This window comes from Brienomyrus brachyistius, chromosome 22 (genome assembly GCF_023856365.1).
Source record: "Brienomyrus brachyistius isolate T26 chromosome 22, BBRACH_0.4, whole genome shotgun sequence".
Lineage (NCBI taxonomy): Eukaryota > Metazoa > Chordata > Actinopteri > Osteoglossiformes > Mormyridae > Brienomyrus > Brienomyrus brachyistius.
Window position 1 is genome coordinate 11756996 of NC_064554.1, and position 8719 is coordinate 11765714.

Below are 8719 nucleotides of genomic sequence, written 5' to 3' on the forward strand. Positions count from 1 at the left end.
ATCCCGCCCACCATTTGGATTTGGGGGGGAGGGGTACCGTGAGGTCTTGCCTGTCACGTCTGCCTGACCCTCCTGTACACCCCCTCCCCCCCCGCCGGTGCCCGTTTGCCTTGCTTCTCGTTCCTTCCTGAAAAATGATCCAAACCATGACTGAAATGCCGTGGCAGGAGCTGAACTGCGAGTTTTGCAATCGATTGCACAGAAGTTCTCAAAAAGTAAAGCAATATAATTTTAGAATTTATTGTTGTAAACGAGCTTCTGTTCTCTGAAGGTCCACAGAAAGAGAATGAGGAACCTTCAACCAGATCTATGACTGGACTTGGCTGATAACCACCCCCCCCCCCCCCCCCCCCCCCATTTATTACGTACAGGGCTACCTCTGTTGCACTGCCTTATTATTTACACATATGACTATAACTGCACATCTGTACCTTATCACAACTGTACCCCCCCAACTGGCACATTCCTATTATCTAACCCTGTCTAACTGCACTGCATTTGTGTACCACTGTTGTGTTTTATGTCACAGAGTGTCGAAAAATAGCATTTTACTGCAGGTCATACTGTGTATGATTGGTACCTGTCAAATAAAATTTGAATAAAAAAATTCTAGAAGGCTCTTGGTTGACCGGAGGTTTAACTCCTGCCCGGCCAGCTGAGGAGGGCTGTATATTTGCTGTATATTTGCATGTTTCTCTCTGCGGTTTCTGTCCAAACCCCCTCTGCGGGTGTGACAGGCAGGTGTGCTTTGCCCATGAGGGGAGCAGCGGCTGAAAACAGCCAAACTGCTTATATGCGGTGACCATGGAGAATTGCAGGCTCTGCGAGGAACCAGCACAGCTTCGCTGTGTGACTTTCTCATTTTCTGATGGATGCCATTAGTTCTCATTATTCATTTGCAAGTATAAAAACAGACAGGCACACATAAACACACAAATATCGCTTTTTAAGCTGTGCAACCAAGCAATTACTTTAGATTACAGCTACTAATGACCACCCAGTCATTAATGAAACAATAAATCATTAGTTAAAAAAAAAAAAAACATTTTCTGATATAGCGCAGCTTGTCTTATGCTAATGTGCTAGTGCTAGGGCTCCGGGGCTTTTGGTAGCGAGGTTCTCAGGCAGGTTATGGGGGAGCTTGTCAGGTGATTCAGAGCAGTTACAGCTCTGGAGGGAAAAGCTATAACCACCTTTAATACTAATTGTTGTATTACTTTGCAATTATTCTTACATGCGAAGTGTTGAATACTGGCTTACTCCAACAATGAAACCAAAGACTTTATAACTGTCCTTCAAAATTAAACAGTGACATTAGCTGCATCGTCCACTCATCATTTATCCTCACATTTTGTGCGGTCAGCATGCACTTGAAGAGCGGGGCTGCCGCTCCAACTGTTTCTCGTAAATCACAGGAGCGCTGTGAATGTTGTATCCTTTCTGAAATACGGAAATAAATATAAAAAACAGTTTCACATCCCTTCTCGGCAGCTGCACTTCTGAAACGTCTAACCGACATGAACTTCGGTGTATTTCCTCAAAAGACCAGCCAAGACCTGAAACCCAATAATGCTTAAAATACAGAGGTACTCATATTACTGTCTATCGCAATCGCTGGATCCTGGTATTAAAGTGAGAAAATATGTAGTTCATTAGAGTAGCAAAAATGGTCAGAACAGGTGGTTAGAGTGGGCTGGCTTCGGGAGAGAGGTGTTGTGTGTGACACAGACTGTGAAGGAGAGACAGATGACACGCAATTTAACAATGAAACCATAATCAAAAAGGTTTGGTCGTGATATTGCGCAGAACCTCAGAATCACAGCAGCAATCAAATCAGGGTGTGTTGCAGAAAAGCTCCTGTTACTAACGTACTCCCAGTCAGTTAGCGACTCACAGGGAATTTGATGGAGCGGGGAAGGTGAGGAATCATTGTTATATCTCACGTAGTTAGATCAATGTTTTTTTTTAAATTTCTTTTAGCTAAGTATGACAATGTTTATATGCAGGGGTTCACTTAACAAGGGTACGCATTCACCTTTAAAAGTGATACGTGCGGTAATCGATTGTTGTAACGGCGCAAATGCGTACGTGTTTTATGTGCATTTGCGCTGATATGACAAAAAATATCGGGTATTTTAACCATTATATGCTAATTCGTACTTCACTTGCGGTACAATGCACGGTGATTTCTTGTCATAGCGCAAATGCATATAAAATACTGCGCAATGAGGCTGCAGTCGCCTCATTGTCCCGGGCCGTTTTCCGCGACCACGCCCCACGCTCGCTAGAGAGCTGTGATTGGACAACACTTTTCGAAAATGTAAATGAGTTAGTACAGCAGAGCAGAGATACCGTTGCAATTCGGTGTGATGTGGCATAGTTTCATTGTTAAATTGAGTATAATGTAAACCCTTATAAATATTTTTTTCTGGATGGTAGTTGAACAAAATGGCAAGCAATGAAATAATGGTTTTACTTTTCATTGTGCCACGTTCTCCTTACGACTCCCACTGAAAAGTAGTGCCACTTGTGCACTGCATTTCCACATTGCAAACTGTAAGAGAATACGTCGCGTTGATAGTTTCCCCTCGCATGCCAATGCCGTGTTTGCATTTCCAGGTGGCACGAAATCCGCTTCGTAGTGCAGAGCGAACACCTGCCAAACCCGCAAGTCCTGCCGCCCCTAAAGGAGCGCAATTCGCGCGGTTGTTCTACATCACCGGCAGCCACTTAGCGCGCTTCCATCGTTACAGCCTATTTCCATGCAAGACAGAGGGGCGTGGGTAATTGTGTATGTTCTCAACTCATTTCCATTTATATTTACGTTTAATACTTACAAATAAACATATTATTTATGTTTACAAATACTAAGTAATTTTTCAAATATTATACATAGCAAAAGGTTGTGATGATTTTTAACAATATTTATTTATAGCTAAATGTACTAAATGTTGAAAAAGTGGCAAGTAAAAAAGTGCTTATTGACTTTACGAAAAACAAAAACCACAAGCGAGATGTAACAGTTTTGTGGGCTTCTTTCCTTGTTTGTAGATATACAACATCTTTTCAGTATCGACATTTTCTTTATTCTGAACACAAGTCTCAAAATAAATGAATAAACCAGCATTGATATAAAAGTGATTCACTCAGCTATGACCACCAACACTCATTTTCTTTGTTCATTCATGACTGCTTTCCAAGCATAAGGTGAAGGTTTTTCTGTTCAAAATCTAAATCTAAAACCTATTTAACACGTGGGTACGAGTTTCCTTAATTTATAGCCTGTCGGCACCAAAGTGGTAGATAAACATAAAAACAAAATGGCAGCACTCCTATAGCGGCCTGTACAATGCGTTAAAATTTAAGGTATTTAAGAAATCACAATGCATTGAGAACACAACACATTTAAGAAATCACAACACATTTATAAGACAATGCAACTCAGTCTCAGTTTTTAAATCTCGACTGAAGTCCTGTTATTTCAGTTTAGCTTGCACACAATCTAACACATGACACACCGTAACTATGGCTGCTGGTGCTGATGTACATGTCATTTTTTAGCCACTATGCTTGTCCGTTTATGTGTCAGCGCATGTTCTGACCATCCATGCTCTCTGCCTTCCCACATGTCCGGATGGTGCCCGAGGCCGGCACCATCTGAGCTGGAGTCCTGGTTCAGTGGCATGGAGGGGTGACATCGCAGATGAGACCTACAAACTGTATCATCGCGCGTGCAGCCTTCCTGGCCACCCTACACAGGCCAACGTGGATAACGGACTCATAGATGCACTTTGTCTGATCTTTTATTACAGCTTACACCTTTCTTTTAGCAAGGAAGTGCACTCTTTTCGATTCTCAGTAATGTTAATATGCTCGGGGGGGGGGCATATTAACATTGACTTTCCACCCACGGAGGTTTTTTTTTTCTCCCTACTTGTGAGTTTTTGGTTCCTCTTCTCTGTGGTCATCTGGCTTTCTTTAATGTCTTTCATTTCCCTTTCCCTGTTTCTGTATTACTCTCTCTAATGATCGCAGCACACCCATGCAAAGCGCCTTGGGGCGACTCTGCTATGAAAGGCGCTATATAAAAATGAATTGAATGGAACTGAATTGAAGGAAATGCAACACATTAAGAGAATGCAGCACGTTTAAACATTAAATTTGCTTAATTTTTTGTCTTGATATTTTTGCGTCATCTTTATGTTTTTGCGGCTTCTTAATATTTTTCCATTGTGTTAATGTATTTGCACGGTCAATGTTTTTGCGTCGTCTTAATGTTGACGTGCTCTGGGATTTCAGCGCCACCGTACTCTTTTTTGGAAAATAAGAGGTGAGAGAGAGAGGTAAGGAGTGCGTGCTGATACAGTCTGCTGCCGCACCCACTAACGATGAACCACTTCAGAAATGAGAACCTGAACAGTATGAAGTTTTTTACGGTGGCTGGAGTGCTAATCCTGCCACCAACCCCCAAATTTTCTCTGAAATTTGAAGGACCTGCTTGCAGGTCTGGATGTCTAAAACATAAGGTTCGATTTTGTTTATTAATGGATGTTTAGTTGAATCTTATTTATTTCAAAATAATTTTAACTGTGGATAAAATGAGATCAATGGAGTGAAGAGAAAGAAAATGATAAATACAGTGTAAAATTTCAATAAAACAGCTTACTGTCACTACCTGTCCGGTCCATCCCCCAGTATGACCAGTATGGGTCGCTACTGGCCCTCTGGATCCCTTCAAAGTTTTCCCAATTGTTTCTTGCTCATTTTCCCCAACCCTATTGTGCTAAGCGCCCACACCTGCATGGTGTCAACCCTTCATTAGTCCCGTGTGTAAGTGCTTCCCAGTCCTGCGCTCCCCAGTCTGGTCATTAACCGTCCTGTTGTCTGTGTCTTTCCCTGTACTAGTGTTCCTGTTTTGACCCCTCACGGTCCTGTTTATTTCCCTGCTCCTGTTTTGGTTTAATAAAGCCCTTTGTTCTCCTGACACCTGCCCTCGAGGTCGTTTTTCGTGCCGTGACACTTATCTTTCACTTCATGTGTACAGTAGCAGATAATGTTGCTGGCTGATATGGCAGGCCAGTTTAGCTTTAATTCATATCTAACAAGTTCACTTCTAACTAGTTTGAATGCAAATTCTTGATATCATAAATTCGGTTGTAACTAGTTATAATGCCAATTCTTGATCTTGGAAATTCTATTTTAACTAGTGAGATTCAGAATGTTTTTTCATTCATTTGGAATTTGAACTAGTTAAAACACCAATTTCTGATATCAGGAATTCAATTGTAGCTAGTTATGATTAAATTGTAACAAGGTAATATACCAATTTCCATATACCCGTTTTCTCCCGTGTGAGACCCTCCCTCACTCCTTGACACACATGATGTTGGCCTCATGTTTACCTCCTGTAAGTAGAAGATCCTTCCCAGGCCTAATAATTCAATAGTGTGGCCCGGCTGAGGTTATGGCGTCTTCAGGCCAAATGACTTCCATCAGAATCCTGCCCCAGAAGTAAGAGAGCTGGATACTCAAGGTCTGGCCAGGACTCTCCAGATCTCCCTGGGCTGAGCCTTACTGGGTTGTAGACCCCGTGAATGAATCCCCCTTTTGGTGCCAATGCAAGACCATGGCGCTGGTTTTTGGAGAAGGTGACAGGTTTCCGGATCTCTACCACGAGGGGAGGTCTGCTAAATGGCAACGCCCCCCAGACCTACTGAAGAGCTAAAGACCAGTCCTATTTAGAACAGAAGTTTCCAGAAACACGTACATAAAGTATGGGCCAGATTCAGAAGTCTCCGGAACCCGAGAAACAGCTGAATCCAGTCTCTTCACTGTGTTGAAAGTGCTGTTGTGATGAGATAATGCAATGGTCACATGCATTTAGTCAAGAGCGAGCAAAGATGTGGTTTCTTAGAGACGTTAATTACAGGAAAAATAAGATAGACCAGGGTGCTTCTCCTTGATGGTTTTCATGGACTGCAGGTTCTGATGGGCACATTCAGGCCTTCTGATGCAGCAAGCAGGCTCTGGAGAAAGGCCAGCTTGCTGTCATCATCCTCCTCAGGTCCCTGGAAAACCAAGGAAGAACTCTGGGAGGGGGGTGACATTCCATTCACATATAGCCTGTCCCAGAAGGCTTTCACAGCTCTGGTACTGCCTCCGTAGCCAACGTCAAACATGAGGAACCCGAGCAGGCCGAAAGCCTCCTGCTCGCCCATGTGCAGCAGCAGCACCCCGGCCACAAAGCTGAGGCCCTGGTTGTATCCCACCCTGGGGTCCAGCAGCGAGTAGGCCTTCAGCAGGTTGTAGAGGGGCAGCAGGCTGGCCCCCAGCTGGCTTGAGAAGTGGCAGTGTGTGGGGGTGCTGCATCAGGGGCAGGGAGAGGGGAACGGCTCGTCAGCGGTAACGAGTTGGGAACACTTTTGATTGTGACAGGTTCGTCTTGCAAGACGAATATGATTATAAGCCGACCCCTAACCCTGTGGGTTGTGAAATGATGGAAAGAAGAAGAGAATGGCCAAGAGGAAACATCCGTACAGGAATCACAAGCTCAGCACTACAGTGACCTGAGCATGACGGGTTAAGCTGACTGCTCTTTGACATCATAAACACTCATGGTCATATGAGCTGCCAGCCTGACACCTTCAAGTAAAAAGCCCCCCTCCCACACAGGGGAGAGACAAAAAAGCAACAAAACCTGCTCTTCCAGTTTAACTGCCATGGCCCCTGAAATTGGGGTTACGTCCCCTAACTTCATGACCGGTGTTTGGACTGAAGCGACAAAATCCTGCTAAACAATGAATCCATTGTCGGGGGAGGGGGGGGCCTTACAGAGGGCCTTGGCGCTGGATCTCAAGAGCCCTGTTGGGGGCGGGATGTGGCAGGTGGGGGCAAGCAAGACGACAAGCCCAGGGCCCCCTCAATATCTGTCACCATTCCCAAATGCCTTTTACAAGATTTGCAGAGATATGCAAGATGTATAGTTTGTAAAATGGGAGGGATTTGTGCCTTCGGGGGAATCAGGATCCAATGGACCCCCCCACCCACACAGGATGGATTCTGTCTGCAAGACCAGAAGACTCTTAAAGACTCAGGAACGGGCCGGGCCTGACAGGGTCTTCGGTGGGCTTGCTGTTCCAATGAAGGATGTCTTTGAGTATTTTAATTCTGTGAGCCCTCACGTGTAATGTTACTCTGCATAATGGTACACCATGGGCTGGCTGCATTTCTGTCTGTACTGCGAAGATGCTGAATTTTTGTTGTCATCAAATGGGAGCCTCAAACCCTGAAGTTTGTCTTCCGAGCACTGAGTCATCACACCGCTGAAACAGACACACTGCTCTCACGGAGCGTTACAAAGTCCAAAGCGGCTCCTGTCATGTCCTCCACAGTTCTGCTAATATTAAGCAAGTCTGTCCTGTTTATTTGACATAGATAAACAGGACAGACATGTGAATCGCTGCCGGGACGTATAGGCGCATGTATAGTTTAAACATTTCTCTGGAGAGAAGAATGAACACGAACCCTATGAACTCCGAACACGAACGCAACGCTGGACCAAGAAGTCTTTTGACCCTGGGATGCCCGCTTTTCTCACAGGTGGATGGCATGCTGCTTGAGTAGATCCTGGAGGGGGTGTCCCTGCCCAGGGGGGTGGCTGGCCAACTGCTGCCGGAGAAGGTACTGCTCGCTCAGAGACTTCCAAACCTCACCACGGTGCTGCGTGGGCACTCCTGCCAAGACAGGTCACATGACTCGTCACGTGACACAAAGGCACCATTTGCTCTGGAAGGATCAATGGAAGACCGGCCCCATCAGGGTGAACGAATCTCATCACTCGTCTGTGCCGCTTCAGAACTTCTTGACGGATGGTCCTCACCCTGCTTCACGTATGGCCAGTCCCAGAAGGCTGACTCACAGCCCCGGTGCTGACCGGTTCACCTGCAGGATGATCAAGCTGGCCTGGTATTGCCTGGGCAGCCAACATCAAACACGAGGAACCTGCGCAGGCCGAAAACCTCCTGCTCGCCCATGTGCAGATTCAGCCTCTGTACTGATATATAAATTTTAGCCCCAAAGCAGAGGTTTTAATACGAGGTATTACAGCATATTATATGGCTCTATCAAGCCTTTAAATAAACAGATATTAGGACAGAGATAAAGATTTCCTGCCAAATGAACAAACAGATAAAGTAAAAAAAAAGACTCCTTGTTTAATCATCAAGGCACAACTGAGAGCAAATGAGGACAGTTGGCTCAAATTGTACTGGTTTCTCAACCCAGTCCTCTGGGATGCCCAGGCAAACACAACTTCCCAGCATGAACCTGTGGTAGAAAAATTATAAATCACCTCTCTAATAACTCTAGTCAAGCCACTTAGAACGAAACTCCAGATCTCTCAGTCGGTAAGCAAAGTTATCTATTTTAATCGAGCGATCCAGCAACGCACTTCCATCACACTCTGGCATCAGCTACCTCGAGCACAAAGAGTAACCAGTTGATAAACCATAACTCCCAATTCCGAATAAGGACTTCTAAGTCCTGATTGGTCACTAAACACCGACAAACCGAGCTCAAACGTATAAACAAACACAATTCTCCTGCTGTATTGGTTCACCTTGGTAGCAATGTAAAATCCAGCCATTTTGCTCAAACTGTATGTAGGCTCCTATTTGAGATATGGATATAGATATTGATTATATAGATATTGAATCACTGT

General features: G+C 44.7%; 1 long non-coding RNA gene across 1 annotated transcript; it reads left to right on the forward strand.

The window, feature by feature from the left end:
- The first annotated feature begins 1632 nt into the window (after nucleotides 1-1632).
- Nucleotides 1633-3126, forward strand: LOC125718153 (uncharacterized). The gene is made up of 2 exons (XR_007384783.1): nucleotides 1633-1918; nucleotides 2620-3126. It is a non-coding gene; the product is annotated as an uncharacterized LOC125718153 (long non-coding RNA).
- Nucleotides 3127-8719: the final 5593 nt, after the last annotated feature.